This window comes from Mustela nigripes, chromosome 1 (genome assembly GCF_022355385.1).
Source record: "Mustela nigripes isolate SB6536 chromosome 1, MUSNIG.SB6536, whole genome shotgun sequence".
Taxonomy (NCBI): domain Eukaryota; kingdom Metazoa; phylum Chordata; class Mammalia; order Carnivora; family Mustelidae; genus Mustela; species Mustela nigripes.
In genome coordinates this window covers 16,168,545-16,187,576 of record NC_081557.1, presented here as the reverse complement: position 1 = coordinate 16,187,576, position 19,032 = coordinate 16,168,545, and positions in this window count along the sequence as shown.

Here is a 19,032-nt window from a genome sequence, read left to right as displayed (position 1 = left end):
TCCTACATTCTGCCTGTGTTTATCATTCCCAAAGTGCCAGACTTTATGTAGCTCCTAGAACTCATTGTACTGTTTACATTTCCAGGTCTCCGTTACAGCTGTTCCCTCACCCAGATGGTTCTAGATCGTTGTGGTGGCTTCACACGATCACTCGGGTCTAGTTTTCCATTCGTTCTGGGCACAGGAGTTGATGTTACCCCTCTACATTCCCTTGTGGTTGGATGAGGCCATGTTACCAGTTCTGGTCAATGGGCTGTGGGCAGAGTCTGGCCATTTAACTGACATTGGAGGGTTGTATATCTCTGCGTGGCATTTATTTAGTTTTGTTCAGTGTGTTGTGGACAGACATGATCGATTGATTTAGTGCTGATTAAACAGGGCTTTAAACTGACAACTCCATGCCCTCCCACCCTGTTGTGAAAGCATATATTGAAATGGCGTTTCAATAAGATCAATGTCACCTGTAATCTGAGAAACCTCATGATATATTACTGCTCTGAAGAATTTACCAGACCCACAAGAAGTGTTGTCTAAGCAAGAAATGAAGGTTTTCTTTCTTTCCTCCCACCCCCTCCCCAAGCCACTGAGATTAAGAGGAGGCTTGTCCTGCCATCATAGTTCTTTTCTGCCTGATACTGTTTCTCTTCTGGACCTTGAACTATGTTTCAGAAGTCATAGTTGCCTTCCCTGGTCTGAAATCTTGTAGGCGGAGTTAGGGGTCTGTGCTTTCTGGGATCTCTTCAAAATCCATTTTCTGCATCTGATGCCAACCAACATCCCCACTTTTTGTTCAAGAATATATGACGATAACTTTCAATCTATAAAATACATCTGTGAAACTATCCCTAGCTTATTGATAGGAGCATAGGAGTCATATCAAAGTCTATCAATGTAACACATTCCCTGGAATTGATTCAGATGTGGGCAATTGGTTATTTCTGAACAATATGAATCTCAAGACTTCCTCATAATGATGGAATTAAACTATTTTCATCTTACTAAATGATTTGTAGCTGAAAGGAAATAACTCTAGTGCTGCTGGAAGCCATTTTGCTGCCGTAAGAGATGTCCGTTTGAAAATCAGAGGCAACCCAGGTGAAGTCAAATCACATTACAGACAGAATTATATGTCCCAATAGAAGACCTTCTTACCGATCCATGCCTGAACTTTTATGTGATGTGATTCAATAAATTTGCCTTTTCTTAAGCAAACTTGAGCTTTTTTTGTTTTGTTTTGTTTCTTTTTTTTTTTTTTTTAAGTCTGAAAAGGATTACTGATACAGAGTCTTTCTTCTATAATGCCATGCTGTTTCTGCTATGAGAAAATTTAATGTTCAGGGGCATCTGGGTAGTGCAGTCAGTTAAGCATCCAACTCTTGATTTTGGCTCAGGTCATAATCTCAGGGTGGTGAGATCAAGCTCCATACAGGGCTCCACTGCTTGAGGTTCTCTCTCTCCCTGTAGCTCTGCCCCTCCCCCAACTCTCTCTTTAAAAAAAAGAAAGAAAGAAAGAGAAAGAGGAAAAAAAAAAAAAAAAGACTGATGCCTGGCTTACAAATGATGGTTTGTAAATGGTTATCCCTATCATCTGACCTGAGAAGTGGACATAGAATGTTTGGGGGAATGGCAGAAGTTCTGGATTCCAGTGGGGTGAGCAGGTAGCCAGAGAAGAAAGAATTTTACCAAGGTCATGAAAGAGAAAGGCTCAAAGCAAATATCAGAGATTCCCAACATTTTGGGGGCCATTCTAATATTTTAACAGAAACTGGGGTTGTTTCACAGTGTTCAGGCTGTTTAAAAATATCAGAAGAGCCTTATCAGAATTCTACTACTTAATGATTGAAGAAGCCACCTCAGGTCTTAAAAAACTATCACTTGCCAGCAAAACAGGAGAGGAAAGAATAAGATTAAATTAAAAGAATGGAGACTACCTCAGAATTGTTTTTTGTTGTTGTTGTTATTGTTTTTTTGTTTTTTTCCTGAGAGGTCAAGGCAAAAATTAAGACACACTTAAGAAAACTACATCTTCAGCAGGAAATGCTTCCATATCTTTTGTCTGCTCAAGTCTTTCTCATGGATGAAGCTAATCCAATTTGAGAGCTTGGTGAAACACTGTGAGTGATGCTCTCTCATTACCTGTCACCTCAGGGACGAGGCTCTTTGGAGCATGACAGAACACATCCTCCCATTCTCAACCTGACTCACTGTCACTTTTCTCTTTTTGACCTTTTTCAGGAACTGCAGGGGCATCATTTTTGACTGACACTGATGCTGCCAGGCACCTTGCTCCCAAGGACAGCACCCACAGGCTCTTTGGTTATGACTAATACTGAGGGCTTTCATCTAACAGGAAAAAAGAAAAAAAAAAAACTGTGAGGGAAAATGCTGACAATTACTGTAGTGGGATAAATAGTGATGGTATCATGCCAATTGTGGGATAAATAGTGATGGTATCATGCCAACCAATCTACTTCTGCTGAATGGCGTCCTTCCCATTTTTTGCCAGTGCTTTCTCTTGCTTCCTTTAAATGATTGCATTGTAGTTCTTGTCTCATTCATACCTTTTACATCTTCTTCAAATTTTACATCTTTTACAACTTCTTCAAATATAATTGAGGAATTATATATAATATATATATAATATAATAATTTAGGATTTATTTATTAAACTTAATTGCCCATGTATTAAACAATATTATAACCAAGTATGTGCCAGCTTATTATATAGTTTCTTAAATTATGGTCTACAGAGATTGAGCATCAAACTTATTCGCTTTATTATGCATTTTAAGGGGCACCTGCATGGCCCAGCTGGTTAAGTATCTGACTTAGTTTCTACTCAGATTACGACTTTGGGATTGTGTGATTGAACCCTGCCTCAGGCTCTGTGCTTACCAGGGAGCTTGCTTGAGATTCTTTCCTCCCTTTCACTCTCTGCTCCTTTCCTGCTACATGTGCTCTCTTTCTCTAAAACAAATAAAATATTTCTTAAAAAATAGAAATATGGTTGTTTCACAAACCCACTGAATATATTTGGAAACTCTTAACAAATAATAAGGTGGCCTCTTTAAGCCACAACAAAGTTTGAGAACTACTGATTTATTGTTTTTTCTGTATTGAGCACTGTGCTGGGCACCAGGAATGTCAAAGTGAAGTGGGCATCATCTTGAAACACTTTCTCTGAAAAACAGGTGCAAAGTAATTGACAGTCAGCAGTATTGTCTTTGCAAAGTGCAATGAAGTTTAGAATGATTAGGATTAGATATACTAAGTTTTCATTTGAGTATCTACAGATTAAATAGTCATAAAACATTATTACTATTATTATTATTTGAATTTGGGTCTATAACTTTTAGGATAGCAGCCTCCTGACCACTTAAAAGTAGATTCTTGTGCTTTTATGTTGTAGCAAAGCTATTGGCATACTTAATACTTCATAAACATTTTAGATAAAATATTTCAATTAGCCAGAATTTTGGGCAGAGATAACAGATGAATTCAATCCCCTTGTCATACCATGATACAAATATTTCTTCTATCATGTGTCTCGATTAGGTTCATCAATGCTCAAGCAGCTGGAATAACTAATTCCAGAGGTATTTAGAACTGGTTCTTGCTTCCATCCAAGTTTTTTTGTTTTTTTGTTTTTTATAAACATATATTTTTATCCCCAGGGTACAGGTCTGTGAATCACCAGGTTTACACACTTCACAGCACTCACCATAGCACATACCCTCCCCAATGTCCATAATCCCACCCCCTTCTCCCATCCATCCAAGTTTTGAAGCCATGTTAAGATCACATGAAGTGACTCACTCATACAGAAAGAATATCTATGCTTAAAACTTTGAAGACCTCACAATTAAATTTTTAAGTTTGTGAGATACAGGCTACAAGACATAATGGAATCATAGGCTGTTTATGGAAGATTATGGGGATAAAACAAAGGCATTGAAATGGATGGATGGAGGGGGCCAAAAACATTAATTACCAAAGGAAAAAAAATTAAAATTCTGACCTTGACTGGTCTTATTTCATTTTGGAAAGTCAGATGTAGTAACGACCTATGAATGACGGGCTGAGCAATGCTGTTGTTATTTATAAGAAGTAGTGAACTTCCCTGTGAGCCATTAAAAATAAAACCAAGCCAAATATCAGTGATAAATGGATAGAGACTGATCAAGGTAGCTAGCTGCCTTAAAGGTGAACTGGCCAGATCAAGAATGAAACTTATAATGCCATCAGTTCACTTAGGTAAAAGGAAATCAGGTTTTGAAAATTCTCAAAAAGATAAATTGGAAGAGTAAACTGTAGAGAGTAGTTTAAAACAAGTGGAAATACTTACTATTTCATAATAGCTCTAAATATTTACCATAATTCTGAGTATAATGTTAAAATCAGAATATTTTACTTTGGAGAAGTTCCAAACTGTATCACACTATACTGAAGAGGAAGAAAAAAATCTTGCCACTGTTTTTACTGTTGGAATTTAGCAAAACGGAAACATGCATCCAATGCAGTGTCAAATTCAAAGACACTCAGATCATCTATGTTTTTTCTATGCACATGACTATGTAACTTTGGCACTTGACCATAAATGTAGAATTTTTAACTATTTTTTTAAAGCCTTCATTCCTCCCTCCCCCATAGATAGCCTTTTAAAAAAGGATTTATAATTTGGTAGTGGAAAACTTAGTCTTTGACTTCAGATCTGCCTTCAGTTCTGCATGTACTGGTTATTAGCTGTGTGACTTGAAGTCACCAGACTATTCTAAATATTAGTTCACCTGTAAATGCAAACAGTCCCCATCAGATGTTACAATGATTCAACTATCATTTGGGAAAATTGTTTTTCACACAAGAAGCCCTCAATAAATCTTTTGGTTTTTAGAAGCACATGCAATTAGCTTGCCAGTTTCTAGAACAAAATGCACACACACACACACACACACAACCCTGAAAACTCTGTGAAAGGAGTTTTTGTTTCATTAAAATAACTAAATCTCTCTGAATAATAGCTTGTAAGTATTCTTACATACATTCAATAACCTGATTCAGACACTGGCCTAAAATTCTTAGCACCCTGATTGATTTCATGTTGTAATGTTCTTTGTGGCTTGACATCTCTTAAGTCCCAAAGACTTAACTTGAGGATCCACAATTACTAAACTTTTAGTTTCTCTTTTTATATTGTAGGCTTAATAGATATTGATTGGGTTCCTTTGAGTACTGATTTAGCAGTTAATAAAAAAACCCATAACAATTTTCATTTCACCTGCATTCTCCATGTCCTACTTCAGGTACTAGGGAAAGCAGGAGATTTTACCTTTCATGAGAAGATATTCAGGAAAGAACTGAACAAGGATTTAATGTGGAAAAGGAAAGTTGCTGCAAAAGAAGTTAATGTGACTCCCAGGCCCATTTTTATAGCTGTGCTGTCATAAATCCTTTATGACCTCAGAGTCTTATCTAAGGCAAATCAGCATACTTGGTGTAGTTATTTCATAGAATTTCCTTTGAGGAACAAGTAAGGCAATGCATATTTAAAATTGAACAGTTCAAATCAAATGTAAATTGGTCTTATTCTAATGATTGTGTTTCTTATTTATCCTGAAAACTTATTTACTTTGTTCATGGTACACTTAATGGTCACAGAAGCTTTAAAAGATTGATTTTACTATCCTCTTTATAGATTTTTGTTTTTAAGGCTGAAGAAATTAAGTCACTTGATGATAAATAATGGAGCAGGGCTTCAAACCCAAGTTTGTCTTACTTTGAGGTTCGGGCTCTTTCTTTCAAGATTACCTCTTAGTTAGAGTTGTGTTATAGGGAAAAATACATTCCTTTTTCCATTAGTGTAGAAGCCAAAATGCATGGTTTTTGTTTGGAATCTTGATTAGATTGCTTAATATCAATTGAAGGTTTAGGTTTAAAAAATGTAATTATTTATACAAGAGATATACTGCAACACATTGATACATTATGCTAGCATAGTATATTAGGAAACATATCCTGAAATTAGACTATAATTTCATCCCTAACTACAACACATTTTTAAACTAGTTTTTAACTTTTTAAAAACTATACTTATCTTAAAATAGGTGTTATGGGACTGGAATTAAATGAGCTAATCCACATTAGTTAGAGTGCTGGGTCTATAGTAAACTATAAATTAACTAACATTTTAATATTTATAATACTGACTGTTACACTGAAACTGGTTTTTTACTTAATAAAAAAAAAAAAGGAAGAAGGAATGAGTAAAGATAATGTGCATTTACCCATTCATTACTTTTCTTTGACACCCAGAAAGGCATATTTCATTCCTTGGCAGACCACATAACTGAGTCTTAGTCTATGGAATATAAGAAGTAAGATAGGCCAGCACTAGGCCCACAGGTTTAAAAGTTCTCATGATTCTCCTACAGTTTAAAAGTAGAAAACATAAAAAGATGGAAGGGTTTTATCATCTCGTTTGACTCTTACATTCAGATATTATACATTTCTGAAAATACGGGCATTTCTTTTACAACTGTTCTACTATTGTTTCCAGAAAGTCTAATGCAAGGTCTTTTGTATTAAATAATACCCAGGACATAAAAATATTTTCCCAATTGTTTCAAAAAAGTACTTTTACAGTGAATTTGCTTGATTCATGATCCAAACAAAATCAGTTTATTATAACTTATAGATTTCTCTTATATCTTGTTTCAATCTAGAATAGCTCCTAATGCCTTTCCTATGTCTTTATCGTATTGGCTTATGGAAGTGATAGATTAAATTTTCCTGTGGAATCTCTTGCCTTCTGAATTTGTCTTTTAGTCTCCTTGCGCTTTTATTTAACTTATTCTTCTATCCTCAGTGTTTCCTTTAAATGAAAGTTAGATCCAGAAGGTTGATTGGATCAGGGCTCTTTTATTATTTTTTTTAAAGAATTTATTTATGAGAGAGAGAGAGATCACAAGCAGCGGGGAGGAATAAAGAGAGAAGCAGGATCCCCACTGAGTAGGGAGCCCAATGTGGGGTACCACCCCAGAACCCCAGAATCATGATCTGAGCTGTAGGCAGCTGTTTAACCAACTGAACCACTCAGGCACCCAGATCAAGGCTCTTTTTAACAAGACTATTCTAAGTGTACTGTTGTGATTTCTACTGCTTCCCATTGAGGGGGGCACAGGATCTGTCTGCACTGATTTGGTGATACTACTCTTGGTCCGTAGGTTCAGGAGGGTTCATGCCTCTATTGTTGGTTTTATCCACTGACAATTGTTGGCCAAAATAAAAATCCCACATTTCATGGTAGTGGTTTTCTAATTTTTTTTTTCATTCTTTCCACATTTACAAATTGGAATTCTTTATCAATTGAAAAACAGTTTCATGTAGGATAGACAGGATAGTTCCAATGTTTTTTGTTCTAGAGGTAATAGGTACCTTAGTATCTATCAGTGGTATTTAGTTAACTGTTGCTTATTTCTTTGAAGATTTCTCTATTTCTCTCATTTCTAGAACATAATTGCTAACATATTTTGTGTACTAAGTTTAGTACATTTAAAATGTTATATATTATTACCCTATGAGACTTAGATTCCTTTGTAAACAATAAAATATGTCTATTTTCCTGAGATGACATTTATAGAATGTTTTCTGAATGATCATATTAGGAAGTTCAAATTTGATATTTTTCCCCCCAGAAAAGTCATTACAAAGAATGTATATGAGGCCTTGGTAAAACCAACATGTGGTTGTCATAAGAGGATAATATTTTACCATCTCTTTCATGCATTCATTGAACTACTGATTTTTGTAACATACAGTGTTGGAATCATCTTTTAACTGTTGGATACTTTTATACCCAGTGTTTTCTGTGTTCATTTAACCAAAAAGCACTGATTAAAAAGAAAATAGCACTTTCTTTGATCATGCAAGTCTAGAGAAGTTAGGATACATTTAGCAATGACATTTATTATGAGCAGAGTCCAGTGTAAATCAGAGATAAAGCTGACAATTTTCACAGGTTGATCACAGTGGGAAAATCAAGTGTCTTAGTGTGTGATGGATTAAATGGGGGAGGGGAATTAAAGTTGTGCAAATTATTTCTATTCAGGGATTCTAATGTCAGACATGAAAAATGATTAGGGATATCTGGTCAAGAATAATAATGAATCTGACCCTGATCTGTGGATTGAATTCTATTTAGTTTGGGTAGCTGGTAGGCTTTAATCTTTAAACCAGTCAGTCTTCAGTGAGAGAGCAAGGAGTTCAACTGATAAACATTGGAGATACTATTCTCTAGTGGGATTTTGACCAGGGTTTATTTTGTATCAACTGTCACTTCTTAAATCTACATGTGCAACATAAAGATAATTAGTGTTCACTGTGGGAGGCAAAGGATGGTAGGTGGAATGGATTTAGAGTCTAACCCTCATCCTACATGGGTGACATTTTATAAGACACCCTACACTATGGGCCTCAATTTTCTCATCAGTAAAAGCATAATAATAATATATTCACTGCCTGGCTCAAAAGATTGTAGTAAGGCTCAAAATCAAAATTACAAATGATTAAATGTCATTAATTAAGAATTAAATAAATGATGGTATCCTTTGTGTGAGAATGTATTATAATAAAAATAGTAATTTACAAAACTCTTTAATGATAAAAAAAATTAAGATAACCACCTTCAACTTTAAAAACATTAAATTATGTGAAATATACTCACACTTCATTCTTAAACAAGAAAAATCATGAATACATACATGGCAATAAAATATCCGTCTATCTACAGTGGTAGTGCTTATGAATGACTATTTTTTCATCTTACATGTTTTTCTCTTCTTTTTAAAATTTTAATAAGAAGAAGTTTCATTGAAATCAGAAAAAAAATTTTAAAATAAGAGAAACAGGTCAGTGGTATAGCATTCAGACACCAGAAGAATACCTACACATACACAATTATTTCACTGATGGAAGTTTACACATAAGCTATGACTGAACAGAATCACTCACAAAAATTCCCTTCTTCATTGCTCCCCAGATCCCATACTGTAGGATACTGTGAGTTTGGCACAAGAATAGTTTACCCATTGTTGTTTATGGATAGAATTACGGGGAAATTTGTAGATCATCTCTGAGCAGAAACTCAGTTATTAGATGTTTCCATACTGTGAATGCACATTGGAAGAATACAAAATATGATATTAAGAATCTAATAGTTGTGGATGGATGTGGAGGAATTGGAGATGTAAAGGGAAGGGGAAGCTCCCTGAGTCACAGTTCAGATGCTCATTATACTTTATTTTGTTTTTAGATAGTATCTGAATCTCAAGTAAGAATATGGGGACAAGAAGTTAAAGGAACTCACATTCTCTAGAATTTGAGGCCATTTAATCCACCTGGTTTTAAGAAGGAGGTAGTATATAACAATTATGCATACTCTCCTTTAACACATAGTTCTGTTGAATTTATCACATCTGGTACACTGTGGATATTGATCAATGGATTCCAGACTCACTGGAATCAGTCAAACAATTCTCTCTCTCATGTGTGTATGTGTGTGTGTGTGTGTGTGTGTGTGTGTGTGTGTATACATTTATATGTACTTGTGCATATGTTTAGGCACAAATTGTATGAATATATGTATATATATATATACACACACATGTATATATGAAACGAATGAGAGAGAACAAAAGTGATCAGCATTTTAAATGATAAAATCGGTCTCTGTGCTACCACTTCTAAGGGCTTTCATTATGGATTTAGGCAGACTGGATAAGGTCACAGCTGTTATCAACATTTTATAGAGCTATCCTACCATTTAATACAGTTTCATCAGGAAATCCTTCTATTTCCCAGGCCTGGGCTTTCTGAAACCAAAGCACTTATAAAAGGTAAAAATGTCTTTGTAAGCAGACGCTATATACTGTTTCAGTGCTTCAGAGTATCACGCATGATATTACAAATCTGGATAGATCTCTGATGCCTGCTAGCCTATTCTTAAGTTAAGCATGTGCCTTAGTGGGCTCACACATCCCCAGAAGTGCAAGGCATTACTTGAAACTCACTGTTTGACACGAAGAGTACATTAAGGTAAAACGCTGTTATACTGGGGGTGGTAGTTGTCGTGTTCTACCTTTTAACTATACATCGGGCCATTAACTCTTCAAAAAGATTTGCTTCTCAACATCACTATCTGTCATTTACTGGAGTTTGTCTTAGTGGGTTCTCAGAATTTCTGTTTTACAACCATGACTTGACTTTCAGCACACCCTTCTTAAAACCTCTGTCAGCTGTCAAATCCTTTGAGTTGTTCTTAAATAAATCAGATATAGCAAGGCATTCATGCAGGCTTTTTTTCCCCCCATCCTGTGATGGCCTATGGCTGCTTAGCTGTTTCTGTTTTGCAGTAACTATCCTGTTCTCCATTTCAGAAATTTAAGATTAAAATATACAAATTTCTTAAGAAATGGTAAGTTTTAAGGAATGATTAATCTGCTGTCAGCTTTTGTTATTTTAAAGATAAAATGTAACATTAATGAAATTTTGAAATGGAAAGAAATATCCTTACTTTAACAAAATCTACCTCTCTAAAATAAAGTTGTTTTATTTCTACACTTTATACTGCGCCCTACAGATGGAATATTTGACTTGCAATGCTTTGTCTTTATTTTTTTTTAATTTAATTTTTTCAGTGTTCCAAGATTTGTTGTTTATGCACCACACTCAGTGCTCTATGCAATACATGCTCTCCTTATACCCACCACCAGGCTCACCCATCTCCCACATCCCCCTCCATTCCCAAACCCTCAGTTTGCGTCTCAGACTCCACAGTTTCTCATTTTTTAATCCCCACTCCCAATTTCTCCCTATTCCTTTCTCCTCTCCATCTTCCAGTGTCCTCCGTATTATTCCTTATGCTCCACAAGTAAGTGAAACCATATGATAATTGACTCTCTCTGCTTGACTTATTTCACTCAGCATGATAAAATCTAGTCCCATCCATGTTGATACAAAAGTTGGGTATTCATCCTTTCGGAGGGAGGCATAATACTCCATTGTATATATGGACCATATCTTCTTTATCCATTTGTCTGTTGAAGGGCTTCTTGGCTTTTTCCACAGTTTGGTGACTATGGCCATTGCTGCTATGAACATTGGGGTACAGATGGTCCTCCTTTTCACTACAGCTGTATCTTTGGAGTAAATACCCAATAGTGCAATTGTAGGGTCATAAGGTAGCTCTATTTTTAGTTTCTTAAGGAATCTCCACACTGTTTTCCAAAGTGGCTGCACCAACTTGCATTCCCACCAACAGTGTAAGAGTTCCCCTTTCTCCATATCCTCTCTAACACTTGTTTCTTGTCTTGTTAATTTTGGCCATTCTAACTGGTATAAGGTGGTATCTCAATGTGTTTTGTTTTTTTTTTTTACTTTTTAAAAACAATTTATTTTTTAATTTTTTATTTTTTATAAACATATATTTTTATCCCCAGGGGTACAGGTCTGTGAATCACCAGGTTTACACACTTCACAGCACTCACCAAAGCACATACCCTCCCCAATGTCCATAATCCCACCCCCTTCTCCCAAACCCCCTCCCCCCAGCAACCCTCAGTTTGTTTTGTGAGATTAAGTGGTTTTGATTTGAATCTTCCTTATGGCTAATGATGATGAACATTTTTTCATGTGTCTGTTAGCCATTTGTATGTCTTCTGTGGAGAAGTGTCTGTTCAAGTCTTCTGCCCATTTTTCACATGATTATCTGTTTTGTGTGTGTTGAGTTTAAGGATTTCTTTATAGATCTTGGATATCAGCCCTTTGTCTGTAGTGTCATTTGAAAATATCTTCTCCCATTCTGTGGGTTGCCTCTTTCTTTTGTTGACTGTTTCGTTTGCTGTACAGAAGCTTTTGATCTTGATGAAGTCCCCAAAGTTCATTTTCACTTTTGTTTCCTTTGTCTTTGGAGACATATCTTGAATGAAGTTGCTGTGGCCAATGTTGAAGATGTTACTGCCTGTGTTCTCCTCTAGGATTTTGATAGATTCCTGCCTCACATGTAGGTCTTTTATCCATTTCGAGTTTATCTTTGTGTATGGCACAAGAGAATGGTCAAGTTTTATTCTTCTATACATAGCTGTCTAATTTTCCTAGCACCATTTATTGAAGAGACTCTTTTTTCCACTGTATATTTTTTCCTGCTTTGTCGAAGATTATTTGACCACAGAGTTGTGGGTTCATATATGAATTTTCTACTCTTTTCCACTGGTCTATGTGTCTGTTTTTGTGCCAGTACCATGCTGTCTTGGTGATCATAGCTTTTTATAGTAAAGCTTCAAATCAGGCAACGTAATGCCCCAGATTTGTTTTTCTTTTTGAACATGTCCTTAGCAATGCAGGGTCTTTTCTGGTTCCATACAAATTTTAGGATTGTTTGTTTTAGCACTTTGAAAAATGCTGGTAGAATTTTGATCAGGATGACATTGAAAGTATAGATTGCTCTCGACAGTATAGACATTTTAACAATGTTTATTCCTCCAATCCATGAGCATGGAATGCTTTTCCATCTTTTTATGTCTTCCTCAATTTCTTTCATGAGTATTCTGTAGTTCCTCAAGTACAGATCCTTTACCTCTTTGGTTAGGTTTATTCCAAGGTATCTTATGGTTCTCAGTGCCATAGTAAATAGAATTGATTCTCTAATTTCCCTTTCTATATTTTCATTGTTAGTGTGTAAGAAAGCAACTGATTTTTGGGCATTGATTTTGTATCCTGCCATATTACTAAATAGCTGTATGAGTTATAGTAGTTTGGGGGTGGAGTCTTCTGGGTTTTCCATATAAAGTATCATGTCATCTATGAGGACAGAAAGTTTGACTTCTTCTATGCCAATTTGAATACTTTTATTTCTTTTTGACTTCTAGTACTATGTTGAACAATAGTGGCAGGAGTGGCATCTTTGTCATGTTCCTGATCTCAAAGGGAAGGCTGTCAGCTTTTCCCCATTGAGAATATTCACTGTGCGTTTTTCATAGACAGATTTTATGAAGTCGAGGAATGTTCCCTCTATCCCTATACTTTGAATCATTTTAATCAGGAACAGATGCTATATTTTATCAAATGCTTTTTCTGCATCAATTGAGAAGACCATGTGATTGTCTCTTCTCTAATTGATTTGTTCTATCACATTGATTGATTTGTGAATATTGAACCACCCTTGCATCCCAGGGATATATCCCACCTGGTCATGGTGGATAAACATTTTAATGCACTGTTGAATCCTTTTAGCTATGATCTTGTTGAGAATCTTGACATCCATATTCACCAGGGTTGTTGGTCTGAAATTCTCCTGGTTTGGGGATCAGGGTAATAATGCTGGCTTCATAGAAAGAGTCTGGAAGTTTTCCTTCTGTTTCTATTTTTTGAAACAGCTTAGGACAATAAGTATTTCTTCTTTGAATGTTTGGTAGAATTCTCCAGGGAATCCATCAAGTCCTGGGCTCTTGATTTTTGGGAGGTTTTTGATCACGGCTTCAATCTTGTTACTAGATATTGGTCTATTCAGTTGTCAGTTTCTTCCTGTTTCAGTCTTGGAAGTTTATAGGTTTCCAGGAATGCATCCATTTCTTCTAGGTTGCATAACTTATTGGCATGTAACTGTTGATAATAATTTCTGATGATCGTTTTTATTTCCTTGTGATCTCTCCCCTTTCATTAATAATTTCATTATTTGGGGTCCTTTCTCTTTTCTTTTGGATTAGTTTGGCCAGTGCTTTATTGATCTTACTGATTCTTTCAAAGGACCAGCTTCTAGTTTCATTATGTGTTCTACACATCTCTAGTGTGTATCTCTAGTTTTAACTCATTGATCTCTGCTCTAATCATGATTATTTCCCTTCTTGTGTGTGGGGTTGGCTTAAACTGTTGTTGATTTTCCAGTTCTTTAAGGTTTAAAGAGAGTTTGTGTATTTGGGATTTTTCAGTTTTTTTGAGTGGGCTCGGATGGCTATGTATTTCCCCCTTATGACTGCCTTTGCCATATCCCATAGGTTTTGGACCAATGTGTCTTAATTCTCATTGGTTTCCATGAGTTGTTTAAATTCTTCTTTGAAAAAAAAAATTAAATTAAAAAAAATAAATTCTTCTTTGATTTCCTGGTTGATCTAAACATTCTTGAGGAGGATGGACTTTAGTTTCCAAGGTTTGAATTGCTCCCAAACTTTTTTCTTGTGGTTGAACGTTCCACGAAGTTTCAAAGCACTGTGGTCTGAGAATATGTACAGAATAATCTCATTTTTTTGTTATTGGTTGAGCCCTGAATTGTGACCCAGTATATGGTCTATTCTGGAGAAAGTTCCATGTGTGCTTGAGAAGAATGATTATTCTGTTGTTTTAGGGTGGAATGTTCTATGTATATCTGTGAGGTCCATCTGGTCCAATGTGTCATTCAAAGCTCTTGTTTCTTAATTGATTTTCTGCTTGGATGATCTGTCCATTACTGAGAGAGGTGTGTTAAGCACCCCTCAATTAATGTATTCCTATCAATCATCTTGATTAACAGGTGCCTTCTGTAGTTGGGTGGTCCCGTATTAAGGGCATAGATATTTACAATTGTTAGATCTTCTTGGTGGATAGACCCTTTGAGAATGATCTAGTGTCCTTCTAGTGTCTTTTCTAGAATGATCTAGTGTCTTTTCCACCTGCTTTGACTACAGTCTTTAGCTTAAAATATAAATTATCTGAAAGGAGAATTGCTACCCCAGCTTTCTTTTGAGGCTTGTTGGCATGAAATATGGTTTTCTGTCCTTTCACTTTCAGTCTAGATGTATCCTTAGGTTCCAAATGGGTCTTGTAGACAACATATGGATGGGTCCTGTCACTTTATCCAGTTTGCAATCCTGTGTCATTTTATGGGAGCATTTAGGCCATCCACATTGAGAGTGATTATTGAAAGAGAGGTTTTTATCGATATCATGCTGCCTGAGAAGTCCTTGTTTCTATAGATTGTTTCTGTAAATTGCTGTTGTATGCCACTCTTGGGTTCTTTCTTCTTTTATAGACCCCCCCCGCCACGCCCCTTAATATTTCTTGTAATGGCAACTTGGTGGTCACTTACTCTTTTAAACATTTTGGATCTTGGAAGCTCTTTATCTCTCCATCCATTTTGAATGTCATCCTTGCTGGATAAAGTATTCTTGGCTGCATGTTCTTCTCATTTAGTGCCTCAATATGTCTTGTCAGCCCTTTCTTGCTTGCCAGGTTTCTGTGGACAGGTCTGACATTATTCTGATAGTCCTTTCTCTGAACATAAGGAATCTCTTCCATCTAGCTGCCCTTAAGACCGTCTGTCTAAAATTGTGATTTGTGAATTTCATGATTAAGTGTTTGAATGTCTTTCTAGACTCATTGACCTTTCTGGTACAAACACTTGTTCCATTCCTCAGATTAGGAAAATTTTCATCCAGAATTTGTTCAATTATATTTTCTAGTCTTCTCTCTTCCCCCCCCCCCCCCCAGGGATCCCAATAATTTTGATGCTGAAACATTTCATGGTGTCATTTATTTCCCTAATACTGTTTTCATGGCTTCTAAGCTGTTTGTTCCAGGCCTCCTCTGGATCCTTCTTTTCTATCAGTTTATTTCTATATCACTAATTCTGTTCTGCCTTGGTTATCCTAGCTGTTCGAGTGTTTGGATTAAATTGGATCTCATCAATATCATTTTTAACTTCTGCCAGATCAGCTCTCACTTCCACCTTTAGATATTCTATGTTGTCATTAATGGTCTTCTCCAACCTAGCCATTGCCTGGGCAATTGTTACCCTGAATTCCCTTTCTGACATACTGTTTATGAACTTATCCAATAGTTCTGAGGCAGAGGGCACAGTCTCTGAATTTTTCCTCTGTTGGGTGTTCTTACTCCTAGTCATTTTGGTGAGAGGTGGCTGAGGGAATGTATAACTGAATATATCAACCACAATCCAGGCAAGGTGCACCTGCAATAGAGACTCTAGCAGAAACCACCACTGAAGGAGAACTAGGGTAGGAAAACCTGGGGTGTAGTTGCTGAGTTTCTAGAGGCTCAACACAAAAAACCTTTTTTTTTTTTTAACTTAACATCATATCATAAAAATGTTTTCCATTGGGATAGTCCTCAGAATTATAATTTGAATGGCTAAATGTCATCTGAGTTACCATAACTGCAACATTTTACTACTCTCAGACATTTGGCTTATCCCTCTTTCTGTTTGCAATTATACATGTACTCAGTATTTATCTATCTATGTATAAAATATTATTCTCCTAAATTATTTGTTACAAATTCTGAAAAATTATAGTTGCTAGATCAAAGTATATGAGCAACTCTGTGAGGTTTCTCATTAATGAATCTTTGTTAGTGACTAAAAGAAGCTCTTCTTTTCTTCTCTCATCTTTTGGTTACAGTTCTGAGGGTGATAGATAGGAGCTGAAGATAAAATGGCTCTCAGGACATGTCATTGGGTGATAGTAGTAAAGTGTGACAACTGGGGTGAAGGAAGAAATCTTAAATGGTGCCATCTCTTTGGATTTCATCTCTTAATATTCCTAGTCTACTTGCTTTGCTTTGTTTTGTTTTTCTCCTTTGGAAGCCACCTTCTCTAGAATCTTTCTTTTCCCTTGAGTTTGGTTTGACAAAAGAAAAGTTCCAATACTTCTTTCTTTGAAAGGGACACCTACTTGTTTCCTACTTTTAGAATTTTAAGGAAGCGATCACCTTAGTAGCTTGATGTCAGAAGAACATAAGTGAAATAGATAAATTTGACTCATTGCTTTAGTCTAAGGGTTGACAATTATTTTCTATATATGGTCACAGTAAATATTATAGGTTTTGTGAACCAAGAAGTAAAATTGTAGATATTATATGTAGGGACTTATATAAAAAGAGAGGAAATTTCCATGATTTTTGTAATTAATAAAATTTAAAGTTTTTATAATTATATATTTTTGTTATGATTATAAAGATCCACAACATTTTGTTGTTTTTGTTTGGAATAACACTGCTTAATTGGTCTTCAAAGCGAGTATTCTTTATGATCAATTTGATTTCAAACATTCATCTTTAAAAAAAGAAAGGGTAAGAAAAGAAAAATAAATTTTCACTCAGAGGCCATATAAAAGCAGGTACAATTCTGGATTTGGCTAACAGGCCAGAGTATGCAGAGCCTTGTCGTAGTCCTTCTGTTATCTTGGCTTGCTTTCTTTTCAGAGCATTGGTTAATTAAAAATGGTTTGGGCTTAAGAGAAAGGATTCAAAACTAGGTTTTAGTCTTGCCTTTAAGACTTTATTCCAAGGAAAAGGACGCCTTTGCTCTCTAATGGAAGTAAGTCCTGTTGACTACTAGACTGTTCTGGGATTTCAGGTAAAAATTGCAGAGAATAATAAAATGTTGTTTTGCTTGGCTTGTTATGCTGTGTGTAACAGAGACCTCATGGAGCTGCCTGTATCTATAATATGTGGCTGACATAATGTAGATCGGTTATCATATCATCCTTCAAGGTTGACATCATATTGCTTTATTATGATATCAGTGCCACTACTACTCTGCTACTTCTTATTTAAGAAGTTTTCTTATGTTGGTTGAAAAGGAGTTTCTCCTTTGTCTTAACAATTTTACTTTTGAAATTCAGCTTGTAGCAATACTTAAATGTGTGTGTGGTTTGTAAAAATAGATTTGGAATATAATTAAATGAGCCTTACAAAGTGAAAGTGTAAGTATAAGTAAACAATGGTGCATTAATAATAATGCATTAATTAATTAGGAAATCCACTTAGAGAATCAGGTAGACCTATATGCACTGATACAAAGAGCTTCAAAATATATTAAGTAAATAAAAAGTTACATAATTTAAATAAATATGAGTATAATTTCAATTTTTCATATATATAAAATGTGATTCTAGATATGTAAAAAAAATCATATAGATAAGAAACCATAAAAACAGACTGGAATAGTATATACCAAACTGATAACATTGTTTATATGCTATCATATAAGACCTCCTATTGAGATGGGTGTGTGTAAAGAGCAGAGTGACATTATGACAGTCCAGATATGGGACATCAATTTTCATGTTTGACTCTGTGTTTTACTAATTGATTATTGTACAATAATTATATTTTCTAATTTAAAAATTAAAATATGTATTTTTACCAACACATAATTTAATTTAAATTTCCAAATTTGATCATATGTTCTGTATACCATTCCATTTTAGAGATTAAAAAAATTAAAGTCCCAAAAAGTAAAAATAAAGGCCTATTTCTTAAAGAATAGGATATTGAGAATGATTAAATCAAATATGGCAACATAGGTGACTCTATACACATACACACACACACGCATGGTCAAATTTTTTTTTTTTTTAATGATTTTATTTGTTTTCTTGAGAGAAAGAGAGAGTGTATGAGCTCAGTGAAGGGCAGAGGGGGAAGCAGACTCACTACACAGCAGGGAGCCTGATTCAGGATTCAACTCTGAACTGCAGAATTATGACCTGAGCCGAAGGCAGGTAATTAACCCACTGAGCCACCCACTGAGCCCTGTGTGCTCAACTTTTATTCTTTTATTGGCATGTGGATTGTTTTATGGTAACTGATGGGTTGTATAATTTCTTATCAAATAACATCTCTTTTTTCACTTTTTTATCATTCTTCTTGAAATAATTTTATTTTGTATTCACTACTGAACTCTTTCTGTTTCCACTTTTTTAAAATAGTCCATTCACTTTATAAACTGCGGCAATTCTGAGCTTTTACCATAGCTTTATTATACATTCCTATTATTTTCATTCTGGATTCTAATGATTTGCTATTATCTACAAGGTGAATAGTTATAAGCAGAATCCTTTAACTCTTTCTCCTCCATCCCCCTTCTTAACTCTGAAGAGAAATTGAAAAGTTAATTTTAATGATAATTTGACTTTCCAAATGAAGCTTTTTAGATGCTTTGAGTATAAGAAGTTTGTAACTTTAAAGCAGTCTAGGTAAAAAAGAAAA